The 21022-nt window shown below is 40.2% G+C and overlaps 1 protein-coding gene and 1 non-coding gene across 10 annotated transcripts in view; one reads left to right on the plus strand and one right to left on the minus strand.

Moving 5' to 3' along the window:
* The window catches only part of DOCK9 (dedicator of cytokinesis 9), a 273741-nt gene that overhangs the window by 16019 nt on the left and 236700 nt on the right, over nucleotides 1-21022 (plus strand). The gene's annotated exons all lie outside the window — the stretch shown is intronic.
* Nucleotides 4336-4439, minus strand: LOC124241411 (U6 spliceosomal RNA). Its single transcript, XR_006889193.1, has one exon. It is a non-coding gene; the product is annotated as a U6 spliceosomal RNA (small nuclear RNA).

A 21022-nucleotide genomic window follows, 5' to 3' on the forward strand; every position in this document is an offset into this window, starting at 1 on the left:
TGTTTGTTTTTTTTTTTTTTTAAAGATTTTATTTTTTCCTTTTTCTCCCCAAAGCCCCCCGGTACATAGTTGTATATTCTTCGATGTGGGTCCTTCTAGTTGTGGCATGTGGGACGCCGCCTCAGCGTGGTCTGATGAGCAGTGTCATGTCCGCGCCCAGGATTCGAACCAACGAAACACTGGGCCGCCTGCAGCGGAGCGCGCGAACCTAACCGCTCGGCCACGGGGCCAGCCCCGGATTGTCTGTTTGTTTTGACCCTAGTTTCTTTTGCCTTGCAGAAGCTCTTTAGTCTGATGAATTCCCACTTGTTTATTTTTTCTTTTGTTTCCCTTGTCTGAGAGGACATGGTATTTGAAAATATCCTTTTTAGTTTGATGTCAAAGAGTGTACTACCAATATTATCTTCCAGGAATTTTATAGTTTTAGGACGTATCTTCAAGTCTTTGATCCATTTTGAGTTTATTTTTCTGTATGTTGTGGGATAGTGGTCTACCTTCATTCTTTTGCATGTAGCTGTCCAATTTTCCCAACATTTATTGAAGAGACTGTCTTTTCTCCGTTGTATGTTCTTGGCATGTTTGTCGAAGATTAGCTGACTGTAGATTTTATTTCTGGGTTTTATTTCTGGGCTTTCAGTTCTGTTCCATTGATCTGTGTGCTTGTTTTTGTACCAGTACCATGCCGTTTTGGTCACTATGGCTTTGTAGTACATTTTGAAGTCAGGGATTGTGATACCTCCAGCTTTGTTCTTTTTTATCAGGATTGCCTTAGCAATTGAGGGTCTTTGATTGCCCCATATGAATTTTATTCTTTGTTTCATTTCTTTGAAGAATGTCATTGGGATTCTGATAGGGATTGCATTGAATCTGTAGATTGCTTTGGGTAGTGTGGACATTTTAACTATGTTTATCCTTCCAATCCATGAGCAAGGAATCTCTTTCCATCTCTTTAAGTTATTATCTGTTTCTCTCAGTAATGTCTTATAGTTTTCTTTGTATAAGTCCTTCACCTCCTTGGTTAAATTTATTCCTAGGTACTAGGTACAAATGGAATTATATTTTTGAGTTCTCTTTCTCTAAGTTCATTATTGGAGTATAGAAAAGCAACTGATTTTTGTAAGTTGACTCTGTAGCCTGCAACTTTACTGTAGTTGTTAATTATTTCTGTTAGTTTTCCAATGGATTTTTTTGGATTTTCTATATATAAGATCATGTTGTCTGCAAACAGTGAGAGTTTCACTTCTTCACTCCCTATTTGGATTCCTTTTATTCCTTTCTCTTGCCTAATTGCTCTGGCCAAAACCTCCAGTAGTATGTTGAATAAGAGTGGTGATAGTGGGCATCCTTGTCTCATTCCTGTTCTCAGAGGGATGGTGCCCAGTTTTTCCCCATTGAGTATGATGTTGGCTGTGGGTTTGTCATATATGGCCTTTATTATGTTGAGGTAATTTCCTTCTATCCCCATTTTGTTCAGAGTTTTCGTCATAAATGGCTGTTGGATCTTATGAAATGCTTTCTCTGCATCTATTGAGATGATCATGTGTTTTTTTCCCGTGAATTTGTTGATGTGGTGTATCATGTTGATTGATTTGTGGATATTGAACCATCCCTGTGTCCCTGGTATGAATCCACTTGATCTTGATGTATGATCCTTTTGACGTATTGCTGAATTCGGGTTGCCAAAATTTTGTTGAGAATTTTTGCCTCTATGTTCATCAGTGATATTGGCCTATAGTTCTCCTTTTTTGTGCTGTCCTTGTCAGGCTTTGGTATCAGAGTAATGTTGACCTCGTAGAATGTGTTAGGAAGTATTCCATCCTCCCTAATTTTTTGGAATAGCTTGAGAAGGATAGGTATTAAATCCTCTCTGAAAGTTTGGTAGAATTCCCCAGGAAAGCTGTCTGGTCCTGGGGTTTTATTCTTTGGGATGTTTTTGATTGCTGTTTCAATTTCTTTCCTTGTGATTGGTCTGTTTAGATTGTCTGTTTCTTCTTGACTCAGCTTTGGGAGGTTGTAAAAGTCTAAGAAATTATCCGTTTCCTCTAGATTATCCATTTTGTTGGCATGTAGTTTTTCGTAGTATTCTCTTATAATCCATTGTATTTCTGTGGAGTCTGTTGTTATTTCTCCTCTTTCATTTCTGATTTTGTTTATTTGAGCTTTCTCTCTTTTTTTCTTTGTGAGTCTGGCTAGGGGTTTGTCAATTTTATTTGTCTTCTCAGAGAACCAGCTTTTTGTTTCATTGATCCTTTCTACTGCCTTTTTTGTTTCAATAGCATTTATTTCTGCTCTGATTTTTATTATTTCTCTCCTTCTGCTGACTTTGGGCTTTGTTTGTTCTTCTTTTTCTAATGCAGTTAGGTGTAATTTGAGATTGCTTATTTAGGATTTTTCTTGTTTGTTAAGGTGTTGCCTGTATTGTGATGAATTTCCCTCTTAATACAGCTTTTGCTGTATCTCATATGAGTTGGTATGGCATGTTATCATTTTCATTTGTCTCCAGATATTTTTTGATTTCTTGTTTAATTTCTTCAGTGATCCATTGCATGTTCAATAGCGTGTTGTTTAGTCTCCACATCTTTGTCCCTTTCTCAGCTTTTTTCTTGTAATTAATTTCTAGCTTTATAGCATTATGATCAGAGAAGATGCTTGTTATTTCAATATTTTAAAACTTATAGAGGCTTGCCTTGTTTCCCAACATATGATCTATCCTTGAGAATGTTCCGTGTGCACTTGAGAAGAATGTGTATTCTGCTGTTTTTGGATGGAGTGTTCTATATATGTCTATTAAGTCCAACTGTTTTAGCTTTTCGTTTAATTCCACTGTTTTCTTGTTGGTTTTCTGTCTGGATGATCTGTCCAATGATGTGAGTGGGGTGTTGAGGTCCCCTACTATTATTGTGTTATTTTTAATGTCTTCTTTTAGGTTTGTTAATAGTTACTTTATGAACTTTGGTGCTCCTGTGTTGGGTGCATAGATAATTATAAGCATTATTTCTTCTTGATAGAGTGTCCCTTTGATCATTATATATTGACCCTCTTTGTCTCTCTTTACCTGCCTTATCTTGAAGTCTACTTTGTCTGATATAAGTATTGCGACACCTGCTTTCTTTTGTTTGCCGTTAGCTTGGAGTATCATCTTCCACCCCTTCACTCTGAGCCTGTGTTTGTCATTGGAGCTGAGATGTGTTTCCTGGAGACAACAAATTGTTGGATCTTGTTCTTTAATCCATCTTGCCACTCTGTGTCTTTTTATTGGAGAGTTCAATCTGTTTACGTTAAGGGTGATTATTGATGTATGAGGGCTTAATGTTGTCATCATATCACTCGTTTTCCAGTTTTCCTGCGTTTCCTTTGTTTCTTGTCCTGTGTGTTTTGGTCTACCCATTGAATTATGCAGTTTTTTTATGCTGTGTTTCTTTGTTTTTTTTGTACTTAGGAGACTTTTGCCGTAATTTAGGCAAGAGGTAATGAAGAGGGCATGAAGTAAAGAGGTTGTGTGTAAGAAGTATTTTGGGATAAAGTTGGTGGGTATTTGAACCTGATTAGATTAGGATATTTATTTATTCAATAAATATTTACCTATAATCCTCCCTCCTCCCACACCAGGGTGAGCTTGATGTTTCCTGGCCATATAAGATTGAGAAGCTGGCGATATTAAATATAGCCTTAGGTTTCAGCTGTGCAAGTCTCGGAAGGTGGTGATGCAGAAATCTGAGAACTCCCACCCCGGTTACGCAGGCCTTGAGGGGAGTGTAAATTTATCTGGTTTCCTGCTTTCAGATAAACCGTCGCAGACAGATGAGAATCTCATCTCCCGTTATAAACCACCACCAGAGAAAGGGATTAGAAGTGAGCTCTTAGGGGCCTTCATTTTTTAGAGAATGTTTATGGTAGAGCAGACAGCTTTAAAAACCATCTATCTAGTCATCTTTAAAATAGTCATAATCAGTGTGAGCTTAACCATGAGGCCCCAACCAGTTGCCTTCTCCACCACTGTGTCTTCAAGGCTGGCGTTCTGACTTCATATTTCCTTTTTCCCGTTTTAAGGGAAAAATTAAAGAAGCTTTAAAAATGGTAGGTTCATAAACAGTTATTTAGAGACAAGATAAATAATTAAGTAATTTATTTTGTGATGTTTTTTGTACACATTTCTATGGTTTTACTTGTTTTAGATAAGAGTAAATGTGACCGTTTTCTAGAACAGGGAACCCAGTTCATTTTTGGGTGTGAACTTCTATTTATTTATTTATTTTATTGCAGTAACATTGGTTTATAACATTATTTAAATTTCAGGTGTACATCAATGTATTTTGATTTCTGTGTAGATTACATAAAAATATGGAATGCTTCACGAATTTATGTGTCATCCTTGTGCAGGGGCCATGCTAATCTCTGTGTTGTCCCGATTTCAGTATATGCGCTGCCGAAGCAAGCACTAGATGTGAACTTCTTTAACATTTCCAAATACAAGCTAAGTCACTGCATGGATTGATAAATTATAGATGGAAATGTGTTCTCAGTTTTCCTCCTCTTGGATTTCTTTGCTTCATATGACTATAGGTCTTTCCTCTCTGAAACTCTATCTTCTTTTGATATCAAATACTATCATTATTATCTGTTATTAATAAATATGGTAATAATAACTAATAATGACAACTAATAATGATAACTATTTTTTTATGTCTTCCTCCGTCTTTTACTGTTTTCCTATTCAGCTTCCTACCGTAGCCATTCTCTGGAAGAATAAGTACCTGATGTTTTCCCTCTTCCACCTTCCAGAGAGTTTAGCTGCTACTTCTATTTCACCGACTCATCCACATGTCTTTATTTCCAGCCTTGCCCATTGACATTTGTGAGAGTCAGGAGAAAGCTAGTTGTTAAAGGGAGATGATGAGAGAAAAGGGAGGAGGATAAATGAGAATTTACCCCAATAGAAGAAGATCTGTAGGTCTTAGTGAAAGGCTTCAGAATAGAGAAGCACAGTAGGAAGTGGAGACTTGAAAATGCTGAAGCTCCATTTACTGTAAGGTAGTGCTACTCAATGTGAAATCCACAGTCAGGGTTTGTCCATGGTCTGTTTATAACTGACCTGTGATGAGAGACATGTAGAAATTGAGAGTAAGTGTTTAGAAACCTTTAACAGTTTGACAGGGCAGCTGTAAGTCTGTTGAATGTAATAAAAATTTGGGACTTATGTTTTGTATGTCTTTGTTTTTAATTTTATTTATTAGTTATTATTATACTATTATTTTGTATTTTATAAAAGTATTGGTCTCCAGTGGACTAGGGGAGGAAGAGGACTTTCACCACAAGTAGTTTGGGAAGCGCTGTTGTAGGTTTGTGGAGACGATAATTGGGGATGTTTTATTCAAAGTGGTTGGTTTGGGCAGCAGGAATGAGGAGCGCGCAGACTGGGAGCCGGTGGGTGCGTATCTTATCTTAGCACCTGAGGAAAGGGCAGCCGTAGTGAGATGGAGTCTTGTGACTTGAGGGAGTTGCAGGGTGGGGGACAGTGTTTAGACATGTGACACCCACACAGCAGTGAGGCCCAGGCCCAGCGTTTGGTAGGAATGAGTATATTGCCTTGCTGGTGGGGCCTTGTAGGTGGGGAGGGGTTCCCCGCAGTCCGAGCAGGGGCTCTTGAACTGTCACCAGTACTGCCATTTTTGGCTCACTAGATGTGAATAGGGTATCACATCTGTGTGTGCCCTAAGCTTGCTCTTCATCCTTTGTTTGACCTTGTTCTTTCCTACTTTGACTCTGCCTGGACATTTTGCGCAAACCTTAATGTTGATTCTTCTCTTTTGTTTCCTGAACATTTCTCTAAAACTCTTCTAACATGAAGAATGATTCCTTCTATTGATAGTATTCCTGGATCCCTTGTATTCCAAGCCATATACCTTTCCCTAGGCCTTTTCCTAGTTCTGTAACTTGTCTGACAGTGGCTGGGTTTTCTTTTTGTGAAAGGTGGTGTCATGATGGATGCCTGGCAAATATTAACACCAGTGGAGCAGATTTTGGGATCCTGGGCTGGCAGCTTCATAATTCTTTCTATCTTTTCCACCAAAGCCACAGGATATTAAACCACTGAACTGGCACAGTCCTTGGCTGCCTGCCAGTGGAATATTTGGGGAAATAATGGACCAGCTTTTGTTTCTCTTGCCTTCTGTGTAGCCTTGGGGTGGATTCTGAGGGGATGTTTTCCCTCGCAGGACTAACCCATTTGGTATTGAGAAAGCAGGAAAGCGAGTTTTCCTGTTACGAGCAGTGACAAAAAGCAAGCAGCGGATGGAGATATCCTGTTGGAGAAGGCTTGGGGAGTCAACGCGGACACATGCGCCTCATTCTTTCCGTGTCTCTAAGGAATATGAGGAGATGGGAAGGAAATCAGTCACTCTGCAGGCCAAGTCAAATGGTTTTCCTTTTATTTATAGTGCTTAATAAGAAGGTTATAAGTGTATGCTTTGTGATTGAAAAACTTGTCAGACACAGAGATGTATAGCACATTACAAATTAGGAAAAGAAACAGTTTTTTGTTTCCCATGAGGTCATTTGAAGTTTGCCTGGGAAGGGGCAACGAACTGTAAAACGAAATGCAAACTCTATCCAAGTTTTATTTATTTTTAAGTTTAAAAATCGCTTAAAAATGGCAAATTCTTGCTGAATTAAATTTATAAGAAGATGGCTTGTCATATCCTCTTACAGGTCCGTTTCTTGGTACTTTTAAAAAAAGAACTAACTTTTTCCTCTCTTATTATAAGAACAATGCATATTTATTGTAGGAAAATTAGCAAACACATACAGGCAACTGAACAGTACAGGAATGGGCTAGAAAGACATGGAAATGGAAAATTAGAGCAGTGTGGTGAAGAAGGGAAAACCGGGGTCTTCTGGGAGCAGTGGGGGTGGGGACAGGGTCAGGGAAGAGCTCCCTGGGACCTCTAGGGAGGCTGTCTTCCTGCATGCCACACCTTTAGTTGTGACTTTATACCCTTTGAGGCTGGCGTCCCCACTCTGCCACGGGTCTAGACCTGACCATTCCAAGTTTATTTGGAACTGGAAAACTGTGTAATGACAAGTTGAAAGGCCAGTTAACTCACTGCATTTCCCATGTTGTCAGGGAGAAGGAGTGCTAGGCAAGGAGAGTCTGAAGAAAGACAGATTTATATCAATGAGTGAGTGAGTGTTGTGTGTGTATGAGAGAATCTTTGAGAACGTTGTCTGTAAGGGAGATAAAGAAAATAGAAGATGCAGAAGAGTAAAATAATTTTTGGGGGCGGGTAGGAAATGTATAATGGCTTCTGCCATCCTTCATTGTCTTCTTGACCTTCCCATTCCCTTCACGTCTTGTCATATTGACAAATACTTAGGTGTTCTGTGGAATGAGGAAGCTTCATTCCACTGTTTATCTCAGTAAACATTTATAGAGCAGCTGTTAGCAGGTCATACTTTCAGTCAATTCCAGTTTATAAAGGTAGTGAGAGAAATAGTTATAAGGCATGGGATTAAATTGTCGTGGGATTTTTTATCTATGAGAACATTTACCATCAAATCCACTAGCCGTTTCATTATAGGTAATGAAGGATTGACATGTAAAATGGAAAGTGTAAAGGCTTGGACTGGATAATCGGTTGATTTTGGTAACTTGTTTAACAAATACTCATCAAGTACTGTTGCATACCAGCCACAGGGCCAGAACCTGGGATAGAACTGTGAATTGGACAAATACAGTGCTTGACCTCACAGACCTTGCAGTCTCATCAGGAACATAAATAGGTAATCATAGAGTTCCAACATGGTGGGATAGGAGCTTCAAAAAAGAGACATGTGGGGTTTCCTGTGATAACGTGGGAGAGGTACCTGTTCTAGACCAGAGAGAGTAACATAGGCTGAGACCTGAAGGAAAAGAAGAAAGGAGCCAGATAAAGGGAGATATTCTATTGTAGCCATAGGGAACAACATGTGCAAAGGCCTAGAGGAAAGCAAAAGCCTAGAATTATCCAGGAACTAAAAGCTGGTCAATATCATGAGAGCCTGTAGTCCCAGATGGAAGTGATGAGAGATAGCTCTTAAGAGGTATGCTGGGGCCCAACATGAAGGACCTTCTAGGGCATGTTAAGAAGTGTGATCTTAGGAGTTCAGCAAAGATGCAGGACATAAGAAGATGCAGGACATAAGATTAATATAAAAAATCAGTTATAGGCCTAGTGGTTAAGGTCGGTGTGCTCTGCATCAGCAGGTTGGTTTCAGTTCCCGGGCATGGATCTACACCATTTGTCAGCAGCCATACTGTGGTGGCGATCCACATACAAATACAGGAAGGTTAGCACAGATGTTAGCTCAGACTGAATCTTCCTCAAGCAAAAAGAGGAAGATTGGCAACAGATGGTAGCTCAGGATGAATCTTCCTTAGCAAAAATAAATAAATAAATAAAACACAAAATAGTAATTAAAAAAATCACTTGTATTTCTCTACACTAATAATGAGCAAACCGAAAATGAAATTAAGAAAACAATTCTATTTACAAAAGCATCAAAAAGAATAAAATACTTAGGACTAAATTTAACAAACGAAGTACAAGATTTGTCTACCAAAACATTATTAAAAGAAATTAAAGAATACTAAATAAATGGAAAGACATCCAATGTTCATGGATTGGAAAACTTAATATTCCTGAAATGGCAGTGCTCCTCAAATCTACCTACAGATTTAATACAATTTCTATCAAAATCTTAGCTGCCTTTTTCCACATATTGATGAGCTGATCCTAAAATTAATATGGAAATGCAAGGAATCCAGAACAGTGAAAACAATCTTCAAAAAAGAACAAAGTTGGAGGATTTATATTTCCTGATTTCAAAACTTACTACAGAGCTACAGTAATCAAAATAGTGTGATATTGGCATAAAGATAGACATATGTATCAATGGACTAGAATTCAGAGTCCAGAAATAAGTCCATTTTCGACAAGAATGCCAAGACCATTCAGTGGAGATAGAATAGTCTTTTCAATAAATAGTGCTGGGACAACCGGGAATCCATATGCAAAAGACTAAAGTTGGATCCTTCTGTCACTCCATATGTAAAAACTAACTCAAAATTGATGATCATAGACCTAAATGTAAGACCTAAAGCTATAAAACTCTTTGAAAAAGAGTATAGATATAAATCTTTATGACTTTGGGTTAGGCAATGGTTTCTTAGATGTGACACCAAAAGCACAAGCAACACAAGAAAAAATGGATAAGTTGGATGTTATCAAAATGAAGACTTGTGTTTCAAAGGACACTATAAAGAAAGCGTGAAGATAACCCACAGAATGAGAGAAAAGATTTGCAATCATATATCTGATAAGAGACTTGCATCCAGAATATATAAAGAACTCTTACAACTCATTAATAAAAAGACAACTCAGTTAAAAAATGAGCAAAGAATCTAAACGTTTCTTTAAGGAAAATATACAAATGGATCTGCTCAACGTTAGTCATCAGGGAAATGTAATTCAAAAACACGATGAGATACCACTTCATACCCACCAGGATGGCTAAAACATAAAGAAAGGCAATAACCCTTGTCTGTTGTTGTCATGTTAGTGAGGCTGTGAAGAGATTTGAGCCTTCATATATTGCTGGTGGGAATATAAAATGTTGTGCAGCCACTTTGGAAAACAGTTTGTCAGTTCCTCAAAAACCTGAATATAGGGTTATTCTATGACCCAGCCATTCCACTCAGAGGTATGTATTTAAGGGAACTGAGAATGTATGTCCACACAAAAACTTGTACATGGATATATTAGGATTCTTTAGAGAAATAGAACCAATAGGGTATGTATATATAGGAAGAGGTTTATTATAAGGAATTGGCTCATGCAATTATGGAGGCTGAGAAGTTCCACAGTCTGCCATCTACAAGCTGGAGACCCAGGAAAGCCAGTGGTATGATTCAATCCAAGTTTGAAGGGCTGAGAACCAGGGGAGCCAATGGTGTAGATTCTGCTCTGGAACTGAAGGCCTGAGAACCAGGAGCACTGAGGACAGAGGAAGATTGATGTCCCAGCTAGAGTAATCAGGCTGGGAGTGCCAATTCTTCTTCCTCTGTGTATCCTATTCAGGCCTTTAAGTATTGGATGATGCACCGCCCCCCGAGCCCTTCCCCCCAGCCATGTTGGGGAGGGCAAACTGCTACTGAGTCCACTGAGTCAAATGCTAATTTCATCCAGAAACACCCTCACAGACACGCACAGAAATAATATAGCCAAATATCTGGGCGCCTTGCGATATCCAGTCAAGTTGACACATAAAATTAACCATCACAATGGATGTTCATAGTAGCATTATGGGTAACAGTCAGAAAGTAGAGAACCTGAATGTCCATAATTGGTGAACGGATAAATGAAATGTGGTATATCCATACAGTGGAATGTTGTTTAGCCATAAAAAAAGAGTACTGATACATCCCATAACATGGATGAACCTTGAAAACATGCTAAGTAGAAGAAGCCAGACATAAAGTCCACATATTGTTTGATTCCATTTCTTTGAAATGTCCAGAATAGACAAATCCACAGAGACAGAAAGTAGATTAGGGATTTCCAGGGACTGGGAAGAGGGGACATGGGTGTTGACTGCTAATGGGTACGAGATTTCTTTTAGGAGTCAGGAAAATTAGATTGTTATGATGGTTGCACAAACTGTGGATATACTAAGTCACTGAATTGTACACTTCAAATGGGTGAATTTTGTGGTAAGTGAATTACATTTCAATAAAACATTAAAAAAAAGGTGTGAACTTTATCCTGAGGTTGGTTGGGAGCCCCTGAAGAATTTTAAGCAGAGTGGTGACATGGTTGGATTTGTGTTTTTAGAAGATCATTCTGGTTGCAGTGGGAGAACGGTTCAGAAGGGGCAAGACTGGAGGCAGAGATCCCATTAAAAAAAAGCTGTTAGAGTTACACATGTGAGAGATGGGTGGTTTAAACTAGGGAAATGGCAGTGGGAATGATAGGAAGTAGACAGTTCAAAATTCAAAACTCAACAGGGTTTGGTGATTGATTAGTTGTGGGAGGGGAGGAGGAAGCAGAGACAATGCCTGTATGCCCAGCTTAAGCCATGGGTGTAGAAGGGAGCAGGTTAGGGAAGAAAGGTGACCTCACCATGCCTACAGCTGGACCCACTGAGATGTCCCTAGACCACACAGAGGTGTCAAGTAGATAGTTGATACAGAGCTTAGGAATCCAGAACCTCAGAGGACTTGTTACAAATGCAAATTCTTGGGCTTCACTCCAGGCGTATTGAGTCAGAATCTCTGATCTGATGGATTTACCTAAAATTTGAGGCCCACTGTGGATGTGCCTTGAAACCATAGGAGTGGATGTGATTTCCTATGGAGAGGGTATGGAAGAGAGAAGTGGCTCCATCACCATTTACAGGCCCACTAATGGAAGAGGAGACCTTCGGGGTCTGGGCCCCAAGACTAGAGAGAAAAAGAGGCCTCCAGGACGGTGGGGTGTTGAGGAAGCAAGGGAAGAGTGTTTCAGAGTAAGGAAGTGTCCCCTGGTGTCATAAGCTTCTGAGAGGTCAGGTAAGGTAAGCAAGGCAAAGTGTGTGTTGGATTTACCAACAAAATGGTGACTTTGGTTAAGGGCCATGGATGGTGCAGACATGTCCCCAGAGCAGGACTGGTATAGGACTGCCACACATAGCCCATGGGTCCTCCAAGGGGTGGAGCCCTTGAAGTGGATGGACAGCGCCATCTAACATGCTTTCCTTAGCTCTGCCCCATTCCATGGTGTGGCCTCATGGGAGCATAGTTGCTTGCTGGCTGAGTGTTTGACCAGGGTGTACTGGGGGAACCCTTGGTAGGTGGCTCAGGCCTGGGGCACATAGAACTGGGTGGGGGAGGGGAGAGGCATTGTTAGGGCAGAGAGTCCCAGGACCCCTGACACAAGCAGGTGTCCCATCTGGTTCTTCATTTGGCCTAGCAGAGCCTAGTGCTCTGCTCCTCCGGCATTGTGTGTCAAGATGTCAAATACTGCTATGCTATGGATCTGAATCACTGAGGTGGGGGTTTTCGAAGTTGGGACATTTCATATTTTTCTTGGTTTGTTGGTCGTGTACAGTTTTGAGAGAGCTATTGTACAAATATTTGGAAGTAATAGCCACCCCCTCACCCCAATTTTGGCACATTCTTTTGCCTTTTGAAATATTTTAATAAAAGTTATGCAGTTCTCTTAGGATTGTAAATCTAGGTCTCATCAGTTTTCAGCATAACGGAATTATGGTGTATTATCAGTATAAGAAAAATCAATGTGAACGACAGTATCTTCAAACTCAGTTAAATGCCTGTCAATTAGTTTACTGTCTAAGAGAGCCTGCTGGTTTTTCAGTCTGTTGTAAGCCAGTGTGGAACTCCAGGTATGCTTATCTGTGTTTTTGAAACCACTTTTCTTTAAGGAGGGGATAGTTATTGTTTCAAAGAGCTTTGAAGCTGTTCTACTTATAAATTTATAATTTGTACTTTTAACCTTTGTAAGTTGCAGTTACTTTTTGTTTATTAAAGTTAGCACATTAGTGTTACGGAAACATTTAGGTGTTCAAGTAAATACTGTTCTTTTATTTGGAGGGAATTGTGCAACAGCAAGATGTGGAAGTCCCTTAAACCCCAAATTGACCCTGAGTCAGTGGCTTGGTAGACTAATCAGAGGTGAAATGAAAGCCTGGTCAGCTGGGACCTCCCCTACCTGAGTGCAGGGTAATTGTTTAAAAATTGGAATTTAAGTATATCTTTTCTTTTTTTTTTTTCTGTTCCATGATTATCTATTTGGTGCTGCAAGATTTCAGGCCCAATGTGTCAACTCCTAATATTTTGAGACCACTTCTTTGGTATGCATGCTAGGAATTCTGTATATTAATTTGGACTCTTGGTTGCAAGTGACAGAAACTCAGTCCAAGTAATTTAAGTAAAAAAGGGGAATGTCTTATAAGGACGCAGGGTGTCTCCCAGAGCCCAAGGGCAGGGATGCAGCTCGGTGTATCTAGGGTTTTCCCAGCCTTCAAGACTCTCTCCCTTATCTCTGCTGCTCTCCGTAAGTTTTTGGGTCCTTTTCTCTACCTGGAGATCCTCTTTGCTTCCAGTCTATGTGGTGGGAAATGGCTCTGAGAGTCCAGCTACTGGCAAGAGACTGGTCCTTCTCTGGGGCCCAGATCTAATCCCCAGGGAGGGGATCTGGATTGAGTCTGATGTCCACCCTTAGAACCCACTGCTGTGGTGGAAGCTGTAGGGTCATTGAAGGAATGTGGCTTTGGGGAGCCCCATTGCTGTACAGATGGCTCTGAATGGCCACTACCTTTCGTCAGAGCAAGGGACTGCTGCTCGGCCCCAGACAAGACCCAGCCTGGGTGGCCTTTCAGCCTGTTCTGGCATGAGTGACCCCCGCTGCCATGGAGCGGGGCAGGGAAACAGGGGCATCCCAGAAAAGGTGTGTTATAGGGAGAGGGAGCTGCTGGGTGGCCACCCAGTTGTCTTCACGCCATGAAATTTATTTTAACTTAGAAAAACAGAATTGGGGAGGGAAGTTTCCCCCAAACATAAATCCCTTCAGAAATGACTTTTGGATTGCTGGTTTCTTTGTTCTGGATGATTAGGAGCTGGTTTTACTCACCATGAAGCTGGGGCCACACCTAGATGAATCATTATAGATGTAACATCTCTTTTTCCTCCCCAGAGTTAATAATGTACAAAATAATACTAGTTATCATTTATAAAGATATTAATATATCTTTATAGTACTTTGAATATTTAGTATTTAAATCTCACTTAACAGATGATGTTTTCTGTTAAGCTTTGTTGTTTTAAAAGAGAAGCTTAAAAACAACTTAATCAGTACCATTTAATGTGCCAAAACAATGTCAAAAGAGAAAGTAATTGGATGCCCAGGGAAGCTGAATTGCTTATTATTAGTGTGTGTGGCAAAACAGATCTCAGATTGCATTTTCAGAAGTAATTTTTACACATATATTCTAAAAATGACCCCGAAGTATATTTGGTGCTCTTCTTATCTGAAAAGAAAAATATTTCCAGGGAGACACTGGGTTCACTGAACTGGAAGACCTTCTGGAATTTAAATTTGACATCTTCAAAGCATTTGGTGTGGGATACAGTAACCAGACTAGGTTCTGTTTCATTCAGCTACAAAGGCACTTTTGTTATTAAAATTCCATGTCCCTGTGATGCTGGTACAGCTGATATTTGGTTCTGATGGTGCTTTTGGAAAGCTTGGCTTATTTCGGAAAAAGCCCAGATGGCTTGGGCAAGGAATTTACAATAGGCCTCAGATCCTGGGTCTAGTCCCTGCAGACTTCTAGGATCTGTTATGAACTGTCTTCCCTGTGTCTGCTATCTGTCTTCATTTAAGGTGGAGAGAGGCTGTACAGGCTTACTAGGCAGTCCTGTTAGAAGCTTGGAGAAAAGACTGTGTATAGGAGTCATTATTGTAATTAATTATAAAGTTTATGTGCCATATAATTGCATATAGTTGTTCATTAAAACCCAAATCCAAATTCCTTGTGTCTCTTTTCCTGCTCTGCCCTGTGTTTTTGACTGAGCACAGTTGACCGAGTGCTTGCCAAGCTGCCCTTTTCTTCTAATCCTTCTCGTTGATTTCTCGATACACAGAAACCCAGCTAGCTTTCTTGTACCAAGTGCAATGTTGTCCTGCAGTCACCGTTTTCCACTCACTAGAGCATCCCCAGCCCAAACAAACATCTTATCTCTTAGTCCCACAGAATTTCCCTCTTTCCTTTTGGATTCCTCACAGGGAGTCTCCTTTTCTTGCTTCTACATGGGGACACAGATTTGGTCTTTGAAAATATCTAGAAAGCTCCTTTAATATTGTTCTTCAATGGAAGGAACCCTCCTCCACACAGAGATCATATTAAATACTTTTTTTCCTATTCTGTTTTTTGGAATTTGTATTGAATTTCAGACTTATACGAAAAAGACGAAACTAGTACAAGTCCTGCTGTACTCTTTCCGGATACCCCCATTGTTTACATTAGGGCAGGTTATTATTGATCATCTTCCTAAAAGCACATGGTAAAAGGATGAACCAGATAGGACTTCTTCTCTACTCTGAACCTCCATGACTTTCTGTACTTTTAGGCCTTTTTTTTACCTTTGTCTTGTGTTTATCTTATATCAAGCATTATTTAATGTTGTAGTCTTTGAAATTCGCAGTGCAGAGCTAGCAAGAACCTTGATAAGTCATTGAATGCAAATATGATTTTTCTTAAGTTCAGTTTCTCCCACTTATTCTTTCAATAAGCCATTTCTCATATTTCTTCTGTGTGCCAGGCTGTAGAAATAAGTGAAGAGACTGTGGGGAGAGGAGTGGATCGTCGTGCTTTTTCCCCCTTGCTCTGTGTGGCTGGGGGTCAGGAAGAGGGAGATTAGGGACCTAGAAGTGGATAAATGGTACAGCCAGCTAGCTGTGCGACTGGGTTATAGCCCGCCAGGTAGCCAGAGAGCACTGTCCCTTCCTCCTCTGGCCGTTTTTTTCTTTTAAACAGCTTTCTTGAGATGTAATTCACATACCATACAATTTACCCATTTAAAGTGTACAATTCAATGGTTTTTGATATATTATTAATTTTTTTATTGTGGTAAAATATATGTAACATAAAATCTATTTTAACCATTTTTTATTTTAAAAAATTGTGGTCAATTATACAAAACATAAAATTTACTATTTTAGCCTTTTTTTTTTTTGAGGAAGACTAGCCCTGAGTTAGCATCTGTGCCCATCTTCCTCTACTTTATATGTGGGATGCCTACCACAGCATGGCTTGCCAAGCAGTCCCATGTCCGCAGCTGGGATCCGAACTGGCGAACCCCAGGCCGCCGAAATGGATTGTATGGACTTAACTGCTGTGCCACCGGGCCAGCCCCCTATTTTAACCATTTTTAAGTGTACATCTCAGTAGCATTAAGGGGCATTAAGCACAACATTCACATTGTTGTGCTGCCATCACCACCAACCATCCGTAGAGCTCTTTCATCTTGTAAAACTGAACCTCTGTACCCATTAAACAATATCTCCCTGGCAACCACTGTTCTACTTTCTGTCTGTATGAATTTGACTCTTGTAGTTACCTCATAGGAGTGGAATCATACAGTATTTGTCTTTTGTGACAGTCTTGTTTCATTCAGCATCATGTCCTCAAAGTTCATCTATGTTGTAGCATGTATCAGAATTTTATTCTTTTTTATGGCTGAATAATATTCCATTGTAAGTATATACCACATTTTTTTTAACCATTTGTCTGTCAGCGGACACTTGGGTTGCTCCACCGTTATGCTATTATGAATAGTGCTGCAATGACTATTGGTGTACAAATATCTATTCGAGTCCTGGCTTTCAATTCCTTTGGGTATATTCCTAGGTGTGGAATTGGTCCACCTCTAACTCTTGACACATCCTCTTTGTAAGGTAAACAGAATCAGTTAGGCTGCTGAACCTGAAGTAGTGGGGTAGTGGTCCATTCATTCATTCATTCATTCATATGTTTTATTAAAGAAATTTTCAAGGCAGAAGCTTTCTGTGTGAAAAAATGGATGAGAACCTTTCTCTCCCTACTTCATTAGTAGATACTAATAGCAGATCGTGACTGTGATTTAGTTTCTTGATCTGCAAAATGGATGGATGAAAATCTCTCTACTGAGTTGGGAAGATAAATGGAGAAGGCATCATGTAATTCTGAGGTACTGCTGAGGGATATTGTCTCTGTGGGATGTTGATTTTAAAAGTGGCTCATAGTAAAGGCAAGCTCAGATGAAAGGTGGTTTGATCTTTTCCTCCTCCCTTCTTCAGGCTCATGCCTTAACTTCAAGATGGTGGTGTCTGTGATTGCACTTGTTCTATGAGTGATACTGGTGTAGTTAAAAATCTCCAGTGGAGGAGAAAGAACATAAGTAGCAAAGGTAAAAAAGAGGAGCAGGTTTTATCAAACCATGCTGCTTTATGCCTGGAGCAAAACAATGGCAATGAGAGAAATTTGATGTTATTCCGGAAGCCTGTGCCTTCTCTCTTACTTGCCCTCAAACCCTGTTCAACAAACCAATAAACAAAAAAAGCCCAGTTTTTAGGTTTGTCACAGTTAGGAACTTAACTGTTTTGTGTGGTTTCCCCAGTTATTTTGTAAAACCTGCTTCCTCATGATTGCTATTATTTCTGCTCTTGTGAGCTCAGTGTCTGTGTCTGTATTTAGGGTGTACTCAGAGTCTGGGTTAAACTGTCTTGGTCTAGAGCTCTAGGTAATAGTGAACCCTGTGGGCTCACCTTCTCTCAAATTTTCAGCTAGGCCAGAAGTTAACCCACCTTAAGGGCCTCAGAGAATGGAGAGCAACATTTCGATGTTATAATTACTCTAGATCCGTGGCTTCTTTTTTCTAGGTGAGAGCACTTATATTTGTAATTTTGCCGCCCTAGGGGTTTATAAATAGATATGGATAATCCCCATGAACTAGATTTCAGAGCAAAACCTCCAGAAGAGTCACATCCTTTGACATGTGGCATAGCATTCCAACATCTTTTACAGTGGAAAAGGAAAAAGGTGAAAAATGATCTATATGAAAATTCACCCCAGATTTTGACTTAGGCTTCTCCATGATTCCTCCTTTCTTGCTTAATGTGTTAGGGCAGATAATCTTTGAGATGTGGTATTTAAACCATCTTGGCCCTATTGTGTGTTTTTTCAGTGCAGAATTGACCTTGGTCCCAAAACTACCTCGTGTTTTCTTGGGACGAGGGGTGTGGGTGAGTGGAAGGGGAGGGTATGGGGTGCTTCACTCCCGTTGGTAATAACCCTCTGAGTTTGTGCTATCTGATGGGCCCAGGCCACGTGCTGTGGTATCTCTCACTGGGGAACAGGTAACAGTCTGAGGTTTCTTCGTTACAGTAACTGATCCTGACTCCCGGCCGTGGCAGGAAGCAGAATTCTCTAGCACTTACCGAAACCTGGGACCTTGTTTTTATTTCTTTGTTCCTTTGTCCAAGTATCTGAGTTACAAAGGTTTCTGCTTTTCTCAGAAAGTCTTACTGTTGGCTTTACATAAAACCAGGTGACTTTCTTGATTGAAGTGGCTTATAGAAAGAGTATTTTTGAAAACAATTTAAATAATTTAATACAATTACATTAAATTTGATTACATTGAATTTAAATAATTATGTTCTAAGTTTTTTCTTTTTTTTTCTTTTTCTTTTTCTTTTTTTTTTTCTTTTTTTTTTTTTTTTTTTCCTTTTTCTCCCCAACGCCCCCCGGTACATAGTTGTGTATTCTTCGCTGTGGGTTCTTCTAGTTGTGGTATGTGGGACGCTGCCTCAGCGTGGTCTGATGAGCAGTGCCATGTCCGCATCCAGGATTCGAACCAACGAAACACTGGGCCGCCTGCAGCGGAGCGCGCGAACTTAACCACTCGGCCACGGGGCCAGCCCCCTAAGTTTTTTCTTAAAAGCATAATGTGCTATTTTGGAAATATGTATCAGAGTTGTTGGCTTTTTTGTTCCCTCTCTTTTTGACATATGTGATTTGTATGGGAAATTATAGTACCCATTGCTGCAGTTTTGAATAACATATGAGTGACAAAATTATCTTCTTAGTTCTCTTTGTGCAAATCTTATAGGCTTGTGAATTTTTACTTTTCTCATTTAACAAAGTCCTTGAAATCTATGCAGTTTAAGTTATTATTGACATAATTCTTTCCTGATTTCAATAGAAAAGGACAGTAGGAAAGTGAATGCAATGAGTGGGGAGAGAGTGTAGGGATGATGTCAATAGTAGTCTATTTGGGGGGACACTGTAGAGGTCACTGCCCTGAGGTGTATTTTCAGGGCTATTTAGGAACTCTGCTCCTGGTGACAACTGAAAAACAGGTATTGGAAGTGGTTTGATTGAAGAGGTAATGGGAAAGACTTCACCCCACCCTGTAGTCCTAACTGAGACCTGAAAAATCTGCCAGTAGTAATTCATTTGTTTGTGTTAAGCACTGCTGTTTTCCTGGAACTTCACTATCGGGGCATTTGTTTCCGGCAAGAATCTGCAGTGATCTGGAGCAACTTTTATCTGTCACTGATTTTATACCCTAACGTGGGAGGATGAAACATGATGTGTATAAAATATCTGGCTTAAGCTTTGGTACATGGTAGTCACTGAATTTTTGAAGTCTCTTAAAAAGAATATATTATTGGTGGTTACCAATAACTGATAACATAGTTTCACTCTCTTTAACAACCTTCAGAGTGAAAGGCAAAGGCCTCTTGGGTAAAAATGTTACAATAAAACCTGTAGTCTTTCTTCCTTGGAGATTGTGGTGAGAAGGTGAATGGAGAAATTGATACTTGGAAATATTTTGGGATAGTAGAATATTTTGTATGTTGGTTATTACTCCTTCAAGGACTCTGGGGAGATGGGCAGTAAGCTGTATACTGGTATGTATTTAGCATGAGATTCTTCTATCCTTCTTCATGCCCTGGTAATGAGTGATGGGCCAGGGGCGGGCGTCCCTGGAGAGAAGAGGATGCTCACACTGGACAGTGCATACTCCTTCCTTTGCTGGGTATCTGCTACACCTTGCGTGTCCCCCATGGTGTTTCCCCATGGGCTGTGGAGCCCCAGTTCTCCTGATGTCCAAGCATTTCCATGGAGAAAATGGTCATGCTGAGATGCCAAGAGCTAATGACTTATGGTTATTAAGGATGTTTTGAATCTTTAAACAGGAACGGTACCTTGGCTGAATATCAGTTTGGCTTCTGTTCCTCCTTGAATTTCTTCTCTATTTTCAAAAAGCCAGCTCGTTTCTCTTTCCTATGAGGTATTTCCTGTGGTTCTTGTGTTTTTGTGGGCAAATTTATTATGAGGGAAGTTCAGCCAGATTGTGAATTCTGACTTTTTTTTAGCCACTGGAAGAGTGAAACATGTTCTTTATCTCCAAATTGGAAACATAGTTTTTACTTGTTGATCTTTGAGAGGGTTTATGTCCTTTGTGGATCATCCTGAGCAGCTAGGCTCATTTTTGTCTGAGGATTGAGGTAATTGCAGGAAAAAGAATGAATTGTGGTAACTGCGAAAGACTCACTTCCATAGCTATGTCAAGTCCTTTATAGTCTTCATTGTTCACATTTCTGCTTTCTCTGATTCACTTCTTTGGTTTGCTTATCTATCAGTGAATGACTTATAAAGCATTCTGATAGCTTTAAGTTCTGGATGTTAAACAAACAGAAATTTTTTGTTTGGGTGATACTTTCTTTGGTATCAAAGCTGCGGATTTAGGTTCCTTTTAGGGAGTGGAAGAGATGGGGGAGGATGAAAAGTCCTTAGGCCCTTGACCCCAAACCCTGGGTGAGATGTGTGTCCATAGGGTCTGTCGTCATTGACTGAGGGAATTGCAGGTGTGGTGTGCATGAGTAGTTAGCGCATGTGGAAATCAGTAAAAGAGCAATAATTGAGCTTTGGACCCAAGGACTAAGGGGAAAACAGGTAGCCTGGGAGAGTCCACAGTTTTAACTGCCAGCTCCCTGTTAGCAAAGGGAGTGTTGAGCTGGCTAATAAGCAAAGAGAACCTGGGTGAGGTTTCATTGGCCTTTCAAGTTCACTCTGTCCCCTGTTGCTTCAGGTGACAGTGGAGAGACTGTAAATCATACAGAGGGCAGTGGCTGGCACACCCTGTGTTGCTGGATGGAGGGGTCCTGGCAGAGATGGGCAAGGGGGCTGACTGTGAAGGTAGGTGTGGAGAAAGAAGTCTCCCACCTGCCTCTCTGTTTTTCTTACATCCACTGTGGGAAATGAGCCAAACGTGTTTGGCTTTACATACAGGCAGCTGTTTCTGAAAAGTTTTCGTCTTTGACTTTGAGAGTCAGGCACCTTTGGGTCAAAGGGGAACCAACGTTTCAGGAGGTCATATGTATGAGGTGGAATTTAATTTTAGAGCCAAAGGCACCTTAGAGTGGGTAGGGCTGCAGGTGCT

Source organism: Equus quagga, chromosome 6 (assembly GCF_021613505.1).
Source record: "Equus quagga isolate Etosha38 chromosome 6, UCLA_HA_Equagga_1.0, whole genome shotgun sequence".
In the NCBI taxonomy this organism is placed as follows: Eukaryota; Metazoa; Chordata; class Mammalia; order Perissodactyla; family Equidae; genus Equus; species Equus quagga.